Raw genomic sequence first — 23,701 nt, 5'->3', positions numbered from 1 at the left:
TACCTCACTGTGAAATTTTATTCTGGATAAGTGAGCTTAATAAGTTGACCAGCAAATTTTCTTTAAAACACACTTAGCCATGGGGCGCCTGGGTGGGGCAGTCGGTTAAGCCTCCGACTTCAGCCAGGTCACGATCTAGCGGTCCGTGAGTTCGAGCCCCGCGTCAGGCTCTGGGCTGATGGCTCGGAGCCTGGAGCCTGTTTCCGATTCTGTGTCTCCCTCTCTCTCTGCCCCTCCCCTGTTCATGCTCTGTCTCTCTCTGTCCCAAAAATAAATAAAAACATTGAAAAAAAATTAAAAAAAAAATAAAACACACTTAGCCTGGTAGAGTTAGTATAAAACAAATTGTACTCTCATGCATCATATGGATGTTGTCCAGCTAAATTCTGACCCTCCACCCCACAAGGTTGAGAGTGAGGCAGATAGAATGTCACATCACAATGCTGATGTCAGTCGTACTGAAACCCTGGAAGGTCTTAGTGAGATCTTCCACTGCATCAAGTGTGACACATGCATATCGGTTGTATCAGAAACAAAAAGGCATATGAAATAGCTCACCAGGGTAACACTACAAATTTGCCATTTGGTGGCCAAGTTAGTGTTTCCCAAATTCAGTGTGGTACATAGCACCAAAGTACATTTCAATATTACCTACGCTCTTTTAGAGAGTGTGCTTGTATTGAAAGTGTTACATGAGATGTGAATACTTTAAAAATGTGCTCGTGATGAGTTTCAGATACTTGGGAGTCGGGCCCATCAATGCCAACATTGTCATCTTTGATCCATGGCGTAGATATTTCCATGTCTTAGAAGTCATTGGAGGCAATTGTATTTTTAGGATTGAGACATGAGCATTTATATTTTTTGGTATGTTATCTGACTGAGGTAAAATGATAATGAAATGATAATGAGGTGAATGAAAGGGAATACTCCATTTTAAAAATCAATATAACTTATGACTTTCCAGAGTTAGTAACAAGTCACGCCTAAAGGTCTCCTGTTCTTCAGTATCATTTAGAAGATAAAATTTCAAATAACCTTTTTTTTAAATTTTTTTGAATCTTTATATATTTCTGAGAGAGAGAGAGAGAGAGAGAGAGAGAGAGAGAGAGAAACAGAGAGAGAGGGAGACACAGAATCCAAAGCAGGCTCCAGGCTCCAAGCTGTCAGCACAGAGCCCAACGCGGGACTCGAACCCACACACCAGGAGATCACGATCTGAGGCAAAGTCGGGTGCTTAACTGACTGAGCTACCAGGCACCCCAGGAATATAAGATTTCAAAAAGATGATGTAATACAAGGGAAAAATGCATGTATGTAATAAGTGTATACATATATGTACAATTTTGTTTTAGTTCAGTTTAGTTTCATGGTATCAGTAGTACTTATGTTTGAAGTTGTTTTTCATTTATAGTTTATAATAACTTCCTCTTTCTTTATGACAAATATAATGCAGGGTCTATCAAAGTAGTGTAACATAAAAAGAGAATTGCTTCTAGAAAGCAGAGAGGGATTTATGTGTATTTACTCCATTATCCCCAGACTCTTCTCTAAATACTTCAAAGTAACAATCTAACACTGCCCTCATTCAAGGTGAATTCTCATTCCACTCTCTCCCTGGCAAATAGCTGTCAGTGACATCAGCCTATTGTTTGTCATTGTTGTTACTTTATTATTTTATTTTTAAGTATATAATAGAAAAGTAGAAATGCCAAATTAATTTTGAATACTTGTAATTTTTTATACTCATTTATGAAGGTAGAGCAATCATGGACTATCAACAGAACATATCTATGCAGAATCACAAAATATGCCAGATAGATAGATAGATAGATAGATAGATAACAATAAATAAAATCTCTTGGCCAGTTGCAAATCAGCGTTCCTATTAGTCTCTGCTCCAGACTCTGTTGATGATGTGATATGAAAGTCCTTGTGGCCAGAACATTTGCATCACAGTAATAACAGCCCGAGCTAATGATGCCGTTTTCCTGAAGATACCTTCCTGAGACATCAACCAGGTATTATCTTAGCTCCACATTCACGGTAACCTAGAAATTCACTCTTTAGAATTCTGAACACATATCCCAAAGAAATATCTGGGCATTTGGACATTAAAAATCATTGCTAAAAATCAGAATGACACTTAAGCATATGTGTTCCCAGAATATGAGTACACCAATATCTGGATTACAGAATTAAGTGAGGAAATTATAGCTAAAAGTATGCAAACTTGTGATTATCTTTATTACCAGCCATATATTAATGAGCACGATGGTATGGTTCCATTTGCCAAATCTGCTAGCTTGTGTGATATTTTTTCTGGCTCAACTTGGAGTTATACTGAAGAATTTATAAACTGAAAACTGAGCCCTGAATGCCTCCATTAGGCTATTATTTAAGTTAAAATACAATATTTAAAAATGTTTAGCCGTAGGGAGAATGCTCAAGAGACTTGAATACATAATTGAGGGTCAGGGCTGCTTATCCTAATCTCTTCCTACGGCTGCCTTGCTGAGTGATTTCGTGGCTTCCTCAACCTTTCTGTGCTTTTACATTCACAAACAAAGCTTAATTAATGCTTGGGTGTAAAATATTGCAACATCTCTGGATAAAAGGTGCAAGAAACACTATATTCACCCTCCTCAGTTAAGTACAAATGTGCACTGACAATTACATAAAAATAGTAATAAAAACCAGAGGACTACTCCAGTTGGAATAGAAATCAACTCCTAAAATGATATCTTGGATAATATTTAACCTGAAATACAAGGCTTATATAAAATAATTGAATTCCCAGTCAGCGTGCTGCATAGCACAGGGATTATTAACCATCCTGAATAGGAATATATTTATACAGTGCTTTGTACTTTCCAAAATCTCTTCATTTACATCATCTCAACTCTATCCATATCTCAGCATCACATAAATTATCCCTTAAAACTTACCCGTCTTGGCAGCCTAAATCACCTCCGTTGTTTCCTCAGCTTTTGAAACTGATTCCACGAGCCACAGTGAAAATCCATCTTATAACTTTACAGGCTCAGCTCATATATACGTTTATGGTGGGGATTTATTTCTGAGGAAATGTGTTTTCCTAACAGTTAGGCAGGGAGGAAATCAAGCCCTTAGGCAGCCACCCACAGAGAGTGGGGACTCTACCGTGTTCCGCGTGCCCTGGGTAACACTATGAAGAGGGGCAGGGGAAGCTCTGTCCTTGCTGTCCAGACTTGATTATCCTTCAGGAAGACCGGCCACATGGTTATAAAGCTGACAACTTGTGTAAGGAATCCAACATTCTCACCTGCATTTCATCTAAATGCATGACTGTCCTTTGCATTTCTTACCATAATGGTAGACCAAGGGTTCCATTCAAACATATACCTTCTGTGGTACCTGGGAGGGAAATCCATCTTTTCCTCAAGTTGATCTCTATCAGCACCTGATGAGACAGCCAGAGATCCTCGCGGAAACAGATGGCTACGCGACACGATTGTTAGGTTTAGGTATTACTCACTTCAGGCTTGCTGGTTTCCATTGGCTTTAATTTTCACATTAAGAAAAACCTGCTGACCTCTTACATTCCAAACCAGCCCCTGGAGAATACTCAAGTGTCTCAAAAGAGGAGATTAACCGGGAGACACAAAAAATAAACCAATTTCTTTCCTTTTCTTTTCCCATAACTTTTTTTTACTCAACCTGTTTTTGCTTCCTTTTTTGAAAATAATAATAATAGTATGTACATCATAAAGTTGCCACATGGACTGAGTTGGTTGGCACAAATCTCTTAGAATAGTTACCGGCATGTAGTAAATGCTTGAAAATATTAGCTGGCATTATTAAAAACTCTGCATTCGTTTCCTGGACTGCATTACCAAACACAACAAATCGGGTGGCTTACAACAGCAGACATTTATTGTCTCACTATTCTGGAGACTAGAAGTCTGAAATGAAGGTGTTGGCAGAGTAGGGCTCCCTCTGAAAGCTCTAGAAGAGAATTCTTTTTTTTTGCCCTTTGCAGGTTCTGGTGGTTTGTAGCAATCCTTGTAGTTCCGAGGAGGAAGGAGTGATTTTAAAGGCATTGCTCCTATGCTCTGTGCTCACATGGTGTTGTCCTTGTGTCTCTGTCTTTACATGGTAGTCTTCCTAAAAAGACGCCAGTGATACAGGAGTAAGGACTGCCCTACTTTAATATGACTTCAACTTAACTTTTGTTACATCTGCAATGATCCTACTTCCCAATAAGATCACATTCTTGAGGTACTGGGGGTTAGGACTTCAGCACATCTTTGGGGAGCTGGGGCAAAAGACATCATTCAACCTATAACAATATCTCATGTGCAAAGGAGCACTCCTGCCTTCGAGGGACCAAAGCTGAACTTGCCTGCTCCAAAAGGCAGGTTGACGCTTCTCAGTCAGTCCAATCTCAGAGGAGAGCACAGCCCTCATTTCATTGCCAAGGTCAGAAACTAGTGTCCTTCTTTTATTCCTTCCTATTTTGTGCCCACTTGTTCCTATCAGTCATCAAATCCTATTGGGTCTTTCTCATTTTTGTCTCTTCATTAGTTCTCATCTCTGCATGTCTCCTGAGAGCACCTTTCTTCTGAATGACTTAGGTTTCCTAGCAAAAGAGCTAGCTGTGCCCTTCTCAAACAGTCTCCAGCATACAGTCAATGATCACTCTAAGAATCAAGTCAGATCACATCAAGACCCTCCTTACAATATTTACTGGCTTTAAATTGCACCCAAGATCAAGTTCCCAATGTATATCCATTGGACCCTCTGGGATCTGTTTGTCACTCCAACTTCATCTCCCCAGTCTACCCCTCCCACTCCCGGCCATGCTTTACTATTTGGAGTTCCCCTACCATGTACTGTTTGTTCTTTGTTTCCTGCTGTTTGTGTCCCCCACTTTTTTTCTCTTCCCCTTTTTCTCTAGCCAATCACATACTCCTTCAAAACTCAGCTTAGATATCAAATCCGCACCCAAATCTTTCCTAACTGATCTCACTTAACCCCTGTCAAGGCTGAATTAGATGCTATTCCTGTGGACTTGACAGCACCCCATAGCCTTTACCTAAAATAGTACGTTTAGGGGTGCCTGGGTAGCTTAGTCAGTTGAGCATCTGACTTCGGCTCTGGTCACGATCTCACAGCTCGTGAGTTCGAGCCCTGCGTCGGGTTCTGTGCTGACAGCTCAGAGCCTGGAGCCTGCTCCGGATTCTGTGTCTCCCTCTCTCTCTGCCCCTAACCCACTCTCATTCTGTCTCTGTCTCTCTCAAAAATAAATAAACATTTAAAAAAAATCTAAAATGGTACGTTTCACATTGCGTTGTGTTTGTCCATTTACTTGTCTGCTTTTCACACTAGATTGTAAATTCCTGGAGGACAGGGCCTGAGAATTATACATCACATCATCGTATTTCATTGTATTTATTATTGCACCCCCAGATCAGCACACTTATTCATCCATTCAACAAATACTTATTCAATGCCTCCTCTGTGCCAATAACTGTACTATACTTTGAGAATACAAGTGATGAAAAAAAACAGGCATTTCCTTGTTCTACAAAACTTTATGTACTGTGGGAAAAATATTAAATTAAATATGTACTTAAAATATAGCCTAAGAAATGACTTGATAAGGGTAGACAGATATCTATGGTCTCAGACAGTCAGCATGGAGACTTGGAGGATGAACTGAGTTGTGAAGGTCAAGAATAACACGTCTGTAGACTACCAAGAGGAGAGGAATACCATGTGTGAACACCCCAGTGAGAAGCACAACAATGAGAAAGAGGCAGGTAGCAGAAGCTGAAACAATCTTAAAGGCATTTCAATTTAAGTTAAAATATTTTTAATGTATTCTAAGAAAATTGAGAAAATATCAAAAGATATCCAATATTAGAATGACTCGTGGATCTATATTTCAGAAATGTCACTGAAGTTGGGGCGCCTGGGTGTCCCAATGGGTTAAGCGTCCGACTTTGGCTCAGGTCATGATCTCATGGTTCGTGAGTTCAGGCCCTGTGTCAGGCTCTGTGCTGACAGCTCTGAGCCTGGAGCCTGCTTCTAATTCTGTGATTCCATCTCTCTCTGCTCCTGCCCCACTTGTGCTCTGTCTCTGTCTTTCTCTCAAAAATAAACAAAACGTAAAAAAAAAAAAAAAAAAAAAAAAAAAAGAGAAAAGAAAAGTCACTGAAGCAATTATGTGGATGACTGATTGCATCAGGACAAATTTACTCCTATTCAGGTGACAGGAAATGGAGGCCTGGCCTGGAGCAGTGACAATATGACAGGAGAGAAGTTAGGCAACCTGGATCAATATTTAGGAAAGGTGAATTTGGAATTTGGTGATTTTGGTAAGAAAGACTCAAGAATAATTGAGAGATTTCTGGACTGGGTGTATTTTGATGGCATTCACTGAGATGAAGAATATTGTGCAAAGTATAGATTCTAAACCTGTGGACAATTGATGATGTAATTCTAAATGTGAGGTAGGCACCTTGCAGTGTCCAGGAGGATGCAGGCAGGGAACGTGTGCAGGAGGCAGCTGTGTGTAGACTTACTGCTCAAGAAAAAAAGTGTGACTGAAGATATGGATGTGCCTTATTCCTTCTTTCTACTCTATAGGTTCTCATCACTGCATTTTAAAACCACCAAGGGATTATGAAAAAACAAAACAAAACAAAACATACAAACAAACAAAACAGTAAAACCATGCCTGGTCCTCATTGCGAAAGGTTCTGGTTAAATTGGTCCCGGGCATTAGTATTTCTTCAAAGCTCCCCAGGAAATTCTAAAATGGAGTGCCTGGGTTTCAAACTACTGCTCTACATAAAAACAAACAAACAAACAAACAAACAAAATCCTTACTATGGACCAAAAAAAGTCATGTGAAATTTGACATGTCTTCTTTTCCAGATTCTTCCCTTGTTACCTCATACATTCTGTACATCCTATAAGTTAGAAACCCTGGTCTCCTACTTCTCCAAATAGGCCAAGGATTGACACACTTCTTTGCCTTAACTTGTGTTCCTTCCCTGCTCAAATCCACTTCCTGGCCACGTCTGCTGGATTCTTACTCACTCTTCGAGGTCCAATTCCTATGTCATCTCCTCTCTGAAGCCTTACCCAACCCCCATCTGGATACAGAATTAATCTCCCTCATTTATCACATCATATCATAATTATTTGATTGCATCTTAACTGGATCATTAGAAAGACAGTATTGTGCATTCTTGGAAATGTCAATGAAAGAATGAAAAATAAAGAGCATAATTACAAGGTTGTTTTCTTCATTGAAAAAAGGCAACTTACATTTGCATAGCATTTTCATAGACATTTCATTTAATCCTGCATCAACCTTGTGGATTAGGCAGGGAAAGTATGACTTCTCTTATCAAATTAGTGATTCTTCACTCTACTTTGCCAAAATATTTTTTTTTAAAGATCTTCTTAAATAGGCTGGCAGCATTTATTTTCTCACTTATTTTACTATTGTACAAAATCTAAGTACTGCTAAAAATCGTATGTTTTAAAACTGCTTACAAAGGACTTTTTAGCTTGACAAAAACTGTTTAGGCTCTGCGCTGGATCTTTTTGCTTGTGCCTACCAGTCAACTCTCAAGTATGGTCCCGTCTGTTCTCTGAAGAGAGAGCCACCCTCTACCGACAATACCAACAAGAACCCTTCCCCTTTGACTTGGGCACGTAGGAACACAAGTGTGCAATCAGAGGCAGGGAAGAGTAGTGTAGAGTTGCCAAGGGTGACCATGTCCTTTGACTGGTCCCCTTCAAGACAGCCCTCGTCTCACAACCCCCTCTATAACTGCCCTTGCCCCCTTGTCCCTCAGGCCTACAGTGGTATTCAGTGTTCTTACTAGTAAAGTATACAAGTCACTATACCAGGCACCATATTAACTCTTGTGGTTGTTCTAAGCCCTAGACATACTTTTCTAAATAGTTCCTTTATTAAACGCTTTAAAAATTATCCCACTTTGGACTATTTGGTGCCTGCTGGAACATTGGCTGTTCCAATGTTAGCCATTGGGCTGGGGGATGTTAGTCCCAAATGCACACCCATTTAAATCAATGTTTTTTCAGAAAAAAAAAAATTTCAAAAGGATATGTGATTTCAATACATCATACACATTTACCGATCTTTAATATTCTAAATTATGATGGCTCTTAGTAAAAAGTGGCATTGAAACAGCCTAGTTTCATAGAATAAACTTTAGATGATTAATAAAATTCTCTGACATAATCATTCTGTTTGTGGTTATTAAACACTAGCTTTGGTTTCAGTGGGAATAAACCTTCAGCTATATTATCTTCCATCATAACATAAGTTTTATGATATTTGAGAAGGTTTTATCTTTTAATGGTTGGATCTTTCCTAACAAATTTCAAAAGATTAAATAAAGGATAACAACTGATACAAAAAAATGTCATTGCTGTTTCACAACAATTTTCTCACATCTTAGATAGACTATCCCATTTCTAGGAAATATTTATATCATACTGAAAAAATCCACTCATTCTTTCACTGATTCACTTATTCTTCAATAAATCTTTATTGGGCCAAGTGCTCTGCCAAGCATAAGGAAATACAGCTGTCAACTAAAATAGACACAATCCCTGAATTCTTAGATCATACAGTATAGTGTAAAAGTTATACACTGTGCTGAATTTTTAAGGATGATCCGAATAAGTCTTTGACATGCAAATGGGATATATTATTTATGGGCGATAGAGGAAAGCTCAACAAAGGGATAATCAAAGCCTACCAAAGATAAGTAATGGAACTATCGAGGAATTTCTTCAACCTCTTGAGCCCTGTTTTATATTTAGATAGTGGAAACATTTAAATAATTGAGTCAATGTGTGAGGATTTGGAACAGGGTTAACATTTATGACAAAAACATATAGCTAAGTGGTTAAGAGCTCAGGCTTTGGAATTGGGAGTATCTGATTTCAAATCTTGCCTCTATTTGCTGTGGTTCTATGAACATAACCAGATAGTTAGTCAACATCATAAACTTCTTTTCCCCTCTGAAAAATGGAGATACTAATAGACCTTCCTCTAGGATATTTGGAGCACTGTATGAGTTAATGCATATGCAATAGGTAGCCTAGGGATTAGGTACAAAATAAATATCACCAACTATAATTATTCACCTCGTTATTATTAACAGGACTAAGAAAATACTTTAAAATAAACTTAGTAATAGTTGAAGGAAATCCACACACTAAACAAATTCATGCTGCAGAAAGACCAACCCCAATACAATTCAGTTTTGTTTTAATCACAAAAAAAACTTTAAAAATATTAAATATCTGGCCCTTATTTAGTTTTGCATATACAACAGGTATTGTAAGAGTACTTTTTTAAATGATTGTGGCAGTAACTGTTGATAATGTAAGCAATATTCAATTTAGGCACAAACGAAATGATCTCAATCAACCTCTCCTTAATCAACTCATCTGATTAACCACTGCTCTCCATTCCTTCCGTGAAAAGTTGTGACCTTTGCTTGCAACATGTTGAACACTTGGGCTGATAGATCAGCAGATGAGATGAACCCAACAGTTGAGATGAATGCCTACTAAGAATTAGTTACATTTGCTTCCAAACCTATCTATTTCCAGGGCATACTGTTATAATTATGTAATTTCATATGGTAAACCAGCGACACGTAAGTACAGAGAGACAGAGAGATATTTCTATTGAAACAACCCAGGGGCACCTGAGTGGCTCAGTAGGTTGAGCATCAGACTTTTGATTTTGACTCAAGTCATGATCTCAGGGACATGGGGTTGACTCCGTGTGGAGTCTGCTTAAGATAAGATTCTCTCTCTCTCTCTTTCTGCCCCTCTCCCCTGCTTACACTGTCTCTCTCTTAAATTTATTTATTTATTTATTTATTTATTTATTTATTTATTATATAAATATAAAATAAATATTATAAACATAAGCTCTTAACCAATTATTATAAATATTAATAAATATATAAATATAAAATATATTTATATTATATATAAAATATTTTTTAAACAGTATGTAGATAATTTGAAAGAATTAATCAGAGCTACTTTAAAAATATGATGTCAGGGGCTCCTGGGTGGCTCAGCCGGTTGAGCATCCGACTTCGGCTCAGGTCATGATCTCACAGCTTGTGAGTTCGAGCCCTGTGTCAGGCTTTGTGCTGATAGCTCAGAGCCTGAAGCCAGCTTCAGATTCTATGCCTCCTTCTCTCTCTGTCTGCCCCAACCCACTCTCATTCTGTCTCTCTCTCTCTCTCTCAAAAATAAATAAACATTAAAAAAATATATGATGTCAGTTTGTAGGTGAATGAAAAAATATAGCTTGGAAATTTTAAAAAAATTAGAAGGATACTGCATATAGGTTGACTTAAAAGTTTTTTTTCAATTTTTAGAAACCAACCTGGAAATTGTTTGCTTATGGATGTGATTTTTGTAAGGAAGACCATACAGACTTTTAATCAAAGACCTGTATTAAAAAGAAAAGGCTTGAACACTGCACTGAAGATTGACAAACACATTTTAATGTATATTTTTAAGTTAAAATCAACGTTAAATATTTTTTATGTATCTTTAAAAAAATTCCTCTCTTTAGCTAATCTTTTCAATGAACCTCTGAAATACTACCGTTCCCAATATCACCAGAATAGAAAATGTCCACAGTACCATGTACTTGAACCTTATTATGTACTGTTTTATATGACTACCCCATTTGTTCATCCAATCGATTCTCTTCTTTTTCTCGGCATACGGCTGTATGATGTTTTCCAGGCTCCCTTGCACTTTAGCATGGTCAAAAGACTGGATTTTGATTAGGCTCCTAAGAGCAAGGATGTCTTCTCAGGCTCCTTCCCTGCCATCAGCTAGACACAGAGGACACTGAAACCCTAGGGAAAAGGAGAGTCACAAAATGGAAGACTGGATCACCACACGAAGGAGGGCAATCTGCCAAACAAATACATTTATCTCTTCTATTTATTTATTAGGCAAACATTATTGAGAACACACTATGTTTCAGACATTTTGGAAGGTATAATCAAACTAGTAACCAAATAGACAAATTTAGTAACCAAAATAGACAAAATCCTTATGGTCAGGGAACCAGCTATACAGGCATCCGCACACCTAACTGCCATAAACTCTCATTTCTCTCAACGTGTCTCTGAGCTATTTCTAAGCCTCCCTAGAGGATAGCTTTTCAAACATCTGTGGCCGTAGCCACCAGTCATGACCCAGTATAACCATGTGGAAGTTAATAAAAATAATATGGTACTTCGCCTTAACATGTTTTAACATCCCCTGATATATTTTCTATTCTATTCTAGTCCATTCTAACCTTATCTATTTTTGTTCGTGTTTTGAATGGTGGTGTCACCCAGAAACTGAATTACTTTCCTCTAATGAATGGTAGCCTATAGTTTGGAAAATACTACCCGAGAAGCTTATCTCTCATGGATTCGTATTCTGGCTTTCTCCTCATGCTTCCACACTGCTTGGCTTGCTGAGGATGCCTGTCCCTCCCCCAAGATTCCCTCTTTGTGGTGAACAAATTGCTGTTCCATGCAGTTGGCTTAATAACTCCACTCCAATCTTGAAAAGGATACAGATCTCCTGTAGCTACTCTTTCTGAACCTGGACGTGCATTTTACGATTTTTATTATCAAAATATAGACAGGGGCACCTGGGTGGCTCAGGTTATGATCTCACGGGTTCGTGAGTCCGAGCTCCATGTGGGACTCTGTGTTGACAGCTCAGAACCAGCTTTGGATTCTCTGTCTCCCTCTCTTCTCTCCGCCCCCCCCCCTTAGCTCTCTCTCTTTCTCTCTCTCTCTGAAGAATAAATAAATAAATATTTAAATATATATATATATATACACACACACACAGTATATATATCTTTCAACAAGATTTTACTGAAGGCTTGAGGATAAAATAAAGAAAGCACAATGACTAGGACTAGCAACACTGATGAACTATTTAGGTTGCAGTAATGTTATGTCTGGGAATGCTTCTATGCTAATTTTGTGGCCAAGAGCATGGCTGGGGTATAGAAACAATAGTGGCTGTGAGACAAAAATGGTCAAGTAGAATGACAAATACAATGGGATTTGATATGCTATTCTCCTCTGTGTGTGTGTGTGTGTGTGAGAGAGAGAGAGAGAGAGAGAGAGAGAGAGAGAGAGAGATGGTTCATAATCAAAGGCAAAAAGAAAAAAAAAAGCAGAGATATAAAGCAAAAATAATAAACGGGGAGGGAGAAAGGGAAGAAAACAGAAGCAGCCAAAGAAAGGAAAAGAGGGAAAGGAGAGAAAAAGGAAAGGAAGGAGGGAGAAAGGAGGAAAGGAAGGAAGGAAAGAAGAAAGTAGAAGGGGAAGTGACCATTCATAACCCATATCTCAAATTTGATTTCATAATGCTTTACTGAGTCATCTCCCTAAAGCTGCTTCATGGTGGGACCTAATGTTTTCCCCTCTCTGCAAATTTGCCCTTGTCTCACATCTGCATATGTAAAAGGACCACCCACAGGGCTTTCCCAGGTGAAAAAAAAGGTATCTTATTCAAAGGTGGAGACTGCTAACAACTTTTGAATGGCTGATTCTTCAGCTTTGAAAATTTCAAGGTCCAGGGGCACCTGGGTGGCTCAGTCGGTTAAGCGTCCGACTTCTGCTCAGGTCATGATCTCCCAGCTCGAGAGTTCAAGACCTCCGTCGGGCTCTGTGCTGACAGCTCGGAGTCTGGAGCCTGCTTCGGATTCTGTGTCTCCCTCTCTCTCTGCCTGCACCACCCCCCCCCACTCATGCTCTGTCTCTCTCTGTCTCAAAAATAAATAAAACATCTAAAAAAATTTTTAAAGAAAAAAAAGAAAGCAAATTTCAAGGTCCAGTTTCTATAGTCATATGTGCACATAAATATGCATGTAATGGTTATTCTTTCTATATACCGACTCTCTTAAAATCCTCTCGGAAGGAAACTATTCTTCCCTGCTTCCCCTAGTTTAGGAAACTATAAAGTAGTGTATATTTGCTTTGCCACCCCCTATCATTTTAGACAAGTGTCCAAATAATACTTCCTCTCTATTTATGCCTATGCACTATGTCCTCAGTACTATTTGTTTTGACCTATAGGAGATTTCACCCTACGTGAACATTTTAGAATTCGACTTATTATTACACCCTATGGTAGATTATTTTATACGTGTTCAACAAATATTCTCTCTTTTTTGCCTCCCACCCTACCTCCAGAGAAAGAGTGTATTTCTCTGTCCAACTAACTTGGGCTTGGTCATATGACCTGCTCTGGTCAAGGGGATGGGAGAAGATGTGATGTAATCAGAGACTTCAATTATCTTGCATGATTGAGTTTGCTCTCTGGAGTCCATACATTTTTGCCATGAGAAGAACTTAAATAAATAAAATTTATCTGTGAGCCACTGGCCCAAGGAGAAGAAAGACGCATGGAGCAAACCTGGATTTAACCCACAGCTTGAAGCTAAGCTTTGTAAATCTACCAATTCATTCCCTCTCTCTCTCTCTCTCTCTCTCTCTCTCTCTCTGTCACACACACACACACACACACACACACACACACACACACACAGATGTGTGTGCATCTGAAATACCTTTTTAAAATTTTATTTACTTAAGTAATCTCGACACCCCACGTGGGGCTCAAACTCAGCACCCCGACGTCAAGAGTCGCACGCTCTTCTGACCGAAATAACTGAAAAGCTGTTTCAGCCAGGCACCCCTGAAATGCCATTTTTAAGCCTAGAGAAAGAGGCATGTTTCCAAAAGCATGGTGAGTGTGGCTTTTTAAAACCGGAATTTTACCGGAATCAAAATATATAGAATTAAATATAAAGAAAACCAATGAGGATTTTGAGGTAACTCCTGGCAAAAGTGTTGGCCGCATGGACTGGACAAAAAGAGATGAAATCAACTGGAGAGGTAAAACACATCTGTACTTCTGATTTTCTGCAGGCTGAAAGTAGAATCAGTAAGTTGTTCGGCAGCCAAGAAAGGCATATGCTTCCAAAGCTTCAGCCTCCTAAATGGCCAAGGCAGGTGACAGCGAAGGAAGGGTCGATTCAAGAGCCGTGGAGTATAACGAACTGATAGGAATTCCTAGGGAGGGGAGCTGGGACCTGGTAGAGGGATATGCTCTACCGTAGGGAACCTAGTGACCTAACACTAGCAGATTTTGAGAACGTGGAGGGCACCTGACTACCGCATGTGCCCCATTCTTCCCCTTTTGTACAAGTTCGCTGTAGTTATCCTTCCTTATTCCAGGATTATTTTGAGTTTGCATGTGTTGATTGGGGGCAGAGAACTTGTCTTCTAAGTATAGAGGACTCCACACTAACAAGACCCGCAGCTGTACCTCTGTAGATGCCAATATCCTAGACTTCAAGCCTGATGTCATGATTAGATGAGACTTTAGGGTTTTCTAAATGGAGCTGAATGTATTTTGCACATGGGAGGGACATGAATATTTATGAACGGGACAGATTATTGTTCAGCGAATATTCACTTTCTCTCTACCACCTCACCTCCTTGCAGGGAGTATAAGTCTCTATAGCCTTGACTTTGGACTTTGCCATAGGGTTTGTTTTGGCCAACAAGATGTTGGCTGGCATGACCAGAACAGAAGCTAAAAGTGTGCTCGTACAGTTCGGCTTCCCCTCTTCTCTCCAACTTTTGCCATGAGAAGAATGCACTTCGGTAACTGCTGTTCCCCAAAAGATGAGGGTTTTGTTGTGGGCTTTTAAAAATATATATTTATTTATTTTTGAGAGAGAGAGACAGACAGACAGAGCATGACTGCAGGAGAGGCAGAGAGAGAGAGAAAGGAAGACAGAATCTGAAGCAGGCTCTAGGCTCCTAGCTGTCAGCACAGAGCCCGACACAGGGCTCAGACTCACAGACCTCGAAAGCACGACCTGAGCGGAAATTGGAGGCTTAACCGATTGAGTCATCCAGGTGCCCGAGATGAGGGTTTTGTGAAACAGGCTTGAACTCAATCCAAATCTTTCCGTCAGGCTCAGTTGAACCCAGCCAAGATCAGCTGAGCTCAAGCCAACAGGCAAACAAATGAGTGAAAAATGGCTGCTTACTTTTTTAAGCCACTGGGTTTTGGACTGGTGTGTTATATGGAATTATGGTAACCCATACCTGAGAAATACAGTATCCTGACACTTAATTTCCACTTTCAGCACACCAACACCCATGTTCCTAACTTTTACAATCCTCTGGAAGCATGATTCCTTTATGTCCACTCTAATTAAATGGAGATGGTTTAGTTTAGCATAGACTTTGGAATCAGAGACGTAAGAACTTGAACTTCAACTTGGTCGTTTTCTAGTTGTATGTCTTTCAGAAATGACCTATCCTTCTTGAATTTTAGTTTCCTTCTCTAGAAAATACGCAAGATTATACTTCTTTCATACGATAATTGTAAGGATTAAATAAATACACAAAGTCAATGAATTAGTATATCTCTACCATATGCTATACACATATACCTCATTTTATTGTACGTTGCATTACTGAACTTGGCAGACTTGCATTTTTTACAAACTGAAGGTTTGTGGCAACCCTGTGTTGAGCAAATCTATTGTTGCCATTCTTCCAACAGCTTTGCTCACTTTGTGTCTCCGTGTCACATTTTGGTAATTCTCTCAATATTTCAAACTTTTTTGTTATTATCATATTTGTTATTGTGATCTGTGATCAGTGATTATGACTTCTGAAATAATGGTTACCATTTTGAGCAACAAAGTGTTTTTTAATTAAAATATTTACTGCTTTTAAACACAATGCTATTTGCATACTTAATAGACTACAGTATAGTATAAACATAACTTTTATATGCGGTGGGAAGCCAAAAACTTCATTTGACTCACTTTATTGTGATATTTGTTTTACTGCATTGGTCTGGAGCTGAATACACTATATTGCTGAAATATGTCTCCATATCACATGATGCTTTGAATATAAAGGCTGGGGGGGTTCCTGGGTGGCTCAGTCGGTAAAGCGTCCAACTTCGGTTCAGGTCACGATTTCACAGTTTGTGAGTTTAAGCCCTGCATTGAGATCTGTGCTGACAGCTCAGAATCTGGAGCCTGCTTTGGATTCTGCATCCACCCCCCTCCCCCATGTCTCTGCCCCTCCCCTACCCACACTATGTCTCCCTCTCTTTCGAAAATAAATAAACATTTAAAAAAATTAAATAAAGAAGTCTGCTCGTATGTAGATGGAATACTAGCAAAGAATTTGGACTTAAACCCATTTCCAAAAACAAATTAAAAGAAACATATGTTGGCCCACAACGTTTAGAGTCTAGCAAAGAAGTCCGGTTTGAATTCTTCTGCAAAAAAGAGAACGAAAGTCCAAGCAACTCGTGTCACACCATACCAGCTGGAACCAAAACTAATGGAGCACCATCCATTAGAGAAAAGTTGGAGACAGGGTCGGTCACTGATAGGTGGGCCCCATTTCCCATTCAACACAGATAAATGCAGTCTGGGGAAATGTCAGATTTCAGGGGAAAGTGAATTTTTGTGGGGCTTTTAAGCTCCATGGTTAAGGAGGAACCACTTCCACTAATGGTTTGATCGGAGAGCATGATCACAGATATGACATGGTAGAACTGACTTAGGCCTTATCTTGCAAAGTTCATGTTTTTATTTGGAATAACACAAGCTCCTATTTTGTTGTGATCAGGTGGCTATGGTTCAAGGTTTACTGTTCCTGCTGAATGAAGCAAGCCAGAGGAAGAATTCACCACATTAATATTCATGGTTGGGGCTGGGATCCAAGCCACGGAGTTGACCAAGATTGATTGTCTTAAGTAGTGGGCCTTGCCAGGTTCCATGGAGCTTTGCGGGAAGCCTCCTTACATGGCAGCCTACAGCGATCAGCCTTGCACAAGTTTTTCTTGCCTCTCAATCCATGCCTTGACCCTAAGGGGTGGCCTCTAATTATCTAGCCACCTTGTCAGCAACGCTCACCATTTCAACCTGTAATGTCTGAGGCGCTGTTCCTTGATATTCCCGTAGAAAACACTGGAGGATAGTGAGGAATTCCAGATGATCATATCCAGTGTATATGAATCACATCCATGAGAAGCAGGCAGGAGAGAGGCATTTGTATCATCAGCCTGGGAAGCATGGATTATTTGGGCCTACTCATTTCTCAAGTCACTTTCAGAAAACATTCCTTATTCCTACAATCCAGAAGTAATAATCCTAGCTCTGACTTAATATGACACATTATCTGTCTGTCTCTTTAAGAACCTTTTAAATAGTCTTTCAACAAAAATTTTTTAAGGGCATATTGTGCCAATACTGTATTTGGTTCTGCAGCTAATAGAGGTGTAACTCATTCTTTGATGTCTTATATATTGGGCCTATTTATGCACATGATTTATTTCCTCTATTGAAGTATAAGTTCCTTGAAGACAAATCTATTTTATTCATCCTTTTCTCCCCAATGGCCTCTTGTGCCAAAATGATACTCACTGAATTAATACAAATTGAATAAAGGAATAAATTCATGAATAAGTCAGATGATGTATTCTTAGCCCCCTGTAATGGTACTTACTTAGCGTGACCATATTTTGTACATTTTGGGCTCTCAGGGTCTAGAAAAGTGGTCTGTTATAGTTACATTCAACAAGTAATTGTGGAGAATGATGATGGTGAATTTTGATTCATATTTTAATCAGCTGAGGTATGCAAAAACTCATCACAGTGTAAAATTTATTTTTATTTTTTAAGTTTATTTATTTATTTATTTTGAGAGAGAGAGAGAGAGCACACAAAGGAGGGGCACAGAGAGAGAGAGAGAGAGAAGGAGAGAGAGAGAGAATCCCAAGCAGGCTCCCTACTATCAACACAGAGCCCGATGCGGGGCTGGAACTCACAAACAGCTAGATCATGATCTGAGCTGAAGCTAAGAATCAGATGCTTAATTGACGGAGCCACTGAGGCGCCCCACAATTTAAAATATATTCTTAAGTCATCTTGTTATAAATATTATGTTTTCAAAGTTATGGATTAAAAAGTATTTTTTCCATTTGTGCCTCAATACTGAACTAGAACAACTTTTCTCCTTTCCTTCCTTTTATAATGTAAACTTTATTGTGTAAGAGTTTGTCTTCCTTCAGGATTTTAATCAACCTCTCTATCCCCCCATTGTTTTAAGTTATTTCTTTTATCTTTCCCTTTATGTAAAGTCGTCGAGAAAATCATTTGAAGACTCTGTTACTATTTTTCGTCTTCCAATCAGATTTCCCAATTCTGTTGAAGCGAATGCAGGTGTATTTTTTCCAGGTTCTCATATTTCTTCCCTTTAATGTTCTCCATGTAGTTTCCTCTTGTTCCTCTGCCGTGGGATTAAATAGAAAGGTGATCGTTGGTTCTAAACAATACCTGTTTAAACCCCAGACAAATAAGGTTTTTGATAAATATCATGTTCTTCTTAAGACACTTAATTATACTTTATTTCTCTTGCTAGTAATAATTTTCTAGAAAAACTATTTTATATTTTAATGTTCTTTATTTCTTCATACTCACCGTAGATTCCAAAAGTTACCCACATAGGGGAACACTAAGAATTTTCAGAAATACTCAGATTCAAGACTACTGATTAAATACTTTTCAGAGGATAGGAGTTTTACAGGGTGAGGGGAATATGTGGGTAAGATAATTGAATGTAGTTCTCTTAATCTTTATAACACACTGCTTCCAACCTCATTGCCTTTTATTCTTGCAGCTTCCCTGACACGAAAGCACTTTCCATTTGTTCAGTGAAAATTTAATAAAAGGAGAAAACTGCTATGTTATTTTCCCAAATGTTTACTGTGTGCATTTCTCATTTGCCAATGTTTTGATTGGCAGCTTTATCCCTGGATTTTAATTTTATATGAAATTTGATGGGAAGTATATTTTAGAAGTCATAATCAAAAATGACTGCAGCTCCCCTGTATGTGTTTTTCTAAGGAAGCTTTTGTTTCCCTAAGTTGAAATTGATAGCCCTGAGACGCAAGGAGGATATGCATTGACAGGCTGTGATCACTTTCACTATTTGTGGAAATAAATAAACAATCGCAAATCCTTTGAGACATTAGTTTGGTGAAAATAATTTGGTATATATTTGTTACATTTTTATAAGTTTCCTAAAATCTCCGGAATGGCTTTTGTTGTTGTTGTTTTCTTATTTGTTTATTTTTTGGTGTGGGCAGGGGAACCTATTGAATACCTTTTGACTGCGTAGAGTTTAGAGCCATGGAAGCAAAGGTCATATGGCGAATGAAGTATTTTCACTATTGCCTTTGATGATCATCCTCAAGACTTTCTGTTCTATGTTCTCCAGGCTCTAGCTACTGCAAGTTTGGTCCATGGACTAGAGCATTTGCATCCCTTGACAACTTGTTAGAAACCCAACATCTCAGGTCCCACCACAGACCTGCTTAATAAGAATCTGTATTTTAACAGACATCCCAGGTAATTCCTATGCTTTTAAAATCTTTCATAAATCTGATATGTATTTTAACTTAATCCCCACACCTTTTTTTTAGTCAGTGGATTTTATTTTAATTTTTTTTTTAATTTTTACATTTATTTATTTTTGAGAGACAGAGCACAAGTGGGGGAGGAGCAGAGAGAGGGAGGGAGACACAGAATCCGAAGCAGGTTCCAGGCTCTGAGGTGCCAGCACAGAGCCCCACACGGGGCTTGAACCCACGGACCACAAGGTCATGACCTGAGCTGAAGTCGGAGGCTTGACTGAGCCACCCAGTGTCCCTTTTCAGTGGATTGTAAATGTTTCTCATGCCCCCACTTAGTTCCCCTCACCTTGAAGTTTATATATTCTAGTCATCCAATGTTTGAGAAGGAAGGTATCATTACACTACCATGGAAGAGCATCCTGAATTTCTAGCTAATATAAAGCTATCATGGGGCGCCTGGGTGGCGCAGTCGGTTAAGCGTCCGACTTCAGCCAGGTCACGATCTCGCGGTCCGTGAGTTCGAGCCCCGCGTCAGGCTCTGGGCTGATGGCTCAGAGCCTGGAGCCTGTTTCCGATTCTGTGTCTCCCTCTCTCTCTGCCCCTCCCCCATTCATGCTCTGTCTCTCTCTGTCCCAAAAATAAATAAACGTTGAAAAAAAAAAAAAAAGCTATCACCTTTCACAGCATCGCTTCTTTATTTTAACTATTTGAGGGGCACCTGGGTTTCTCAATCGGTTAACCGTGCGACTTCGGCTCAGGTCATGGTCTCAAGGTTCATGGGTTACAGTCCCGCATTAGGCTGTGTGCTGCCAGCTCAGAGCCTAGAATCTGCTTCGGATTCTGTGTCTCCCTCTCTCTCTCTCTGCCCCTCCCCTGCTCATGCTCTCTCTCTCTCTCTCTCAAAAGTAAATAAACATAAAAAATTTTAAAAATATATATTTTAACAGTTTGGATGAAAAAAAAAGTCCAAGATCTATCACACATTTTCTAATCTCTGAAAATAGGGTGGGCTAAACATAATTTAATCTTTTCTAATGTTTATTTATGTATTTTGAGACAGAGAGAGAGAGAGTGAGCATGCAAACTTGGGGATGGAGAGAGAGAGAGGGAGAGAGAGAATCGCAAGCCAGCTCCATGCTGTCAGTGCGGAGCCCAAAACAGGGCTTGATCTCAGGAACCATGAGATCACATGAGCCAAAATCAAGAGTGGGACACTTAACTGACTGAGCCACCCAGGCACCCCTAATTTAATATTTTCTTAATAAATTTCAGTTATTATTATGAACTTCCATAATAACACTGCTGAAAACAAAAATAGGCTTAAAAGTGAATGAGTTAGGGGCGCCTGGGTGGCTCAGTCGGTTAAGCATCCAACTTCAGCTTAGGTCATGATCTCGCGGTCGGTGAGTTTGAGCCCCGTGTCAGGCTCTGTGCTGACCGCTCAGAGCCTGGAGCCTGTTTCCGATTCTGTGTCTCCCTCTCTCTCTGACCCTCCCCCGTTCATGTTCTGTCTCTCTCTGTCTCAAAAATAAATAAACGTTAAAAAAAAAAATTAAAAAAAAAGTGAATGAGTTATTCTGGCATTAATAAATCTTATAGGACTTTCCACAGACTACTATGCTGTTTTAATTCATTTCTTTCTTAATTAAATTAATTTCTTTCTCCTCTCTGCATAGTAATACCCCTTTTTCATTAAGTTTCCCCACTCTGAGTGGGATTCCTTCTTCCCACTCCTGTTATTACTTCTGCTTACACACAACACAGCTCTTTGCCTTATTGAGACAGGTTGCTCTTTCTTGGTTTTTTGGTTTATTTTTTGCTGTTGTCTAGAATTTTTCTTTTCCTTGTTTCTGCTTTTCTTTTCCTACTACATAGTATCCCATCAGACAATTTTACTCTTTTAAATGGTGAGTCTGTTTCCATTCAAAGTACATATGATACTTTGAAGTTTATATTTACTGTCTATATATCTAAACTACTTATATATTTATATATCTATATATGTATTTCCATTCAACCACCTGTTTTATGCTTCTTTTTCTTGCCTAATTTTGTATTAATAAAACTGTTTTATTATTGTGTTTCCTCTGTGTAACTTAATAATTTAAAAAAAATTTTTTTTTAATTTTTTTTCAATGTTTATTTATTTTTGGGACAGAGAGAGACAGAGCATGAACGGGGGAGGGGCAGAGAGAGAGGGAGACACAGAATCGGAAACAGGCTCCAGGCTCTGAGCCATCAGCCGAGAGCCTGATGCGGGGCTCGAACTCACGGACCGCGAGATCGTGACCTGGCTGAAGTCGGACGCTTAACCGACTGCGCCACCCAGGCGCCCCAATAATTTAAAATTTTTAACATTGGGGTGCCTGGGTGGCTTGGTCAGCAGAGCATGCTACTCTTCATCTTAGGGTCATGAGTTTGAGTCCCATGTTGGGTGTAAAGATGACTTAAATAAATAAAACTCAATTTTTTTTTATTTAAAAATGAAATGAAATGAAATGAAATATTTAACATTGTTGTGGTTATCCTAGATTATAACATACATCTTTAAGTCTTATAAAAATTAATAATTTTTCCAAATAATATTAAAATTTTAGAATATTTTTATCCCATTTACTTTTTAAAATTATATTTTATTATTGTCATGCATTTTAATTCTACATATATTTTAAATTCTCAGACATACTATTGGTTTGTACACTGTTAATGTTTTTACATTTTGATGTTTGTACATGATTATTGTAGTATGTCCAGTCAATATTCATTTATATTTACCCACCTACTTACCCTTTTCCTTGCTCTCCATTTCTTTGGGCATTTTATATATGTATATATATATATATATATAATATTTTTTTTTTTTTTTTTTTTTTTTACTTCCCAGATTGCAATGTTCTTTTAGCACTTTATGATATCATTCTATTGTCTTTTGCTTCCATCATTTATGTTGACAAGTTTGCTGTCTGTTTCATTGTGGCTCTGTTGAAGGTAACATTCTTCTCTGATTACTTTCCATTTTTTTCCTTTGGTTTTCAGCTATCCGACCCTATGTGTTTAGGTGTGTTTTTCCTTATATTTGACCTACTCAGGCTTGGAGAATTTCTTGAGTCTGTGGGTTGGCATACTTTGTTTGGGAAAATTCTTAGCATCACCTCTCTGAGTATTGCTTCTGCCCAGTTTTAGTTTCCATTATTTCTGGGACCTTAGCATCACCTATGTAAGATATTTTTATTTGGTCACAAAGGTCCGGAAGTTACAGAAGGAACATCTGCTCCTGGATGGGTTTAAACAGTCTGCAAAGGAACTGTGCCGCTGAGGCAACGAAATCAGTGAAGCCAATATGAGAAAACAGGACCACGGAAAAATGAGAGAATATTACAGCTACTTTCTTTCCCTCAGTATTTTATGTTCTTGATGTGGGTAAATGACTGCGAATCCAGAGTCCAAAGTATTCATTTTCCACACATATTGCAGGTTGCGAAATCAAAGAAGAGAAGTTCTTTATTTTTTTTAGGAGCATAGTCAGATTTCAAGTCTTGTTTTCTCACGTCCTGTGGTACAATAATGTAGTGCAAATAACATTGGCTCAGACTTTTTTTTAATGTTTTATTTTTTTGAGAGACAGAGAGAGAGCGTGAGCAGGGGAAGGGCAGAGAGAGGGAGACACAGAATCTGAAATAGGCTCCAGGCTCTGAGCAGTCAGCCCAGAGCCCGATGTGGAGCTCAAACCCACGAAGGACATGAAATCATGACCTCAGCTGAGGTCTGATGCTCAACTGACTAAGCCACGCAGGTACACCCATTGGCTCTGAATTTAAACAAATCTGCATTTGAATCCTAGCTCCACTATTAAGTATATGACCTAGAATACAGTAAATAATCTCTCTGAACATGTTTAGACATGTTTGAAATGGGAATAATAGAAGTAAAAATATTTTGGATTGTGGTGATAGTTAGCAACAACCAAATAAATGTGTTTGGCACAAAGTAGACATTCAAAATGGTAACCCTTTCTAGAGACAAATGCCTAAATTATCATTGTTCACCTTTACACAATTGATGAATTTATTTTTTTTATTTTTATTTTATTTTTTTTTTAAATTTTTGTTTTCAACGTTTATTTATTTTTGGGACAGAGAGAGACAGA

The sequence above is a fragment of the Herpailurus yagouaroundi genome, unplaced genomic scaffold (assembly GCF_014898765.1).
Source record: "Herpailurus yagouaroundi ecotype Mexico unplaced genomic scaffold, PumYag 140, whole genome shotgun sequence".
Classification (NCBI taxonomy): Eukaryota; Metazoa; Chordata; class Mammalia; order Carnivora; family Felidae; genus Herpailurus; species Herpailurus yagouaroundi.
This window is presented reverse-complemented; position numbering follows the sequence as displayed.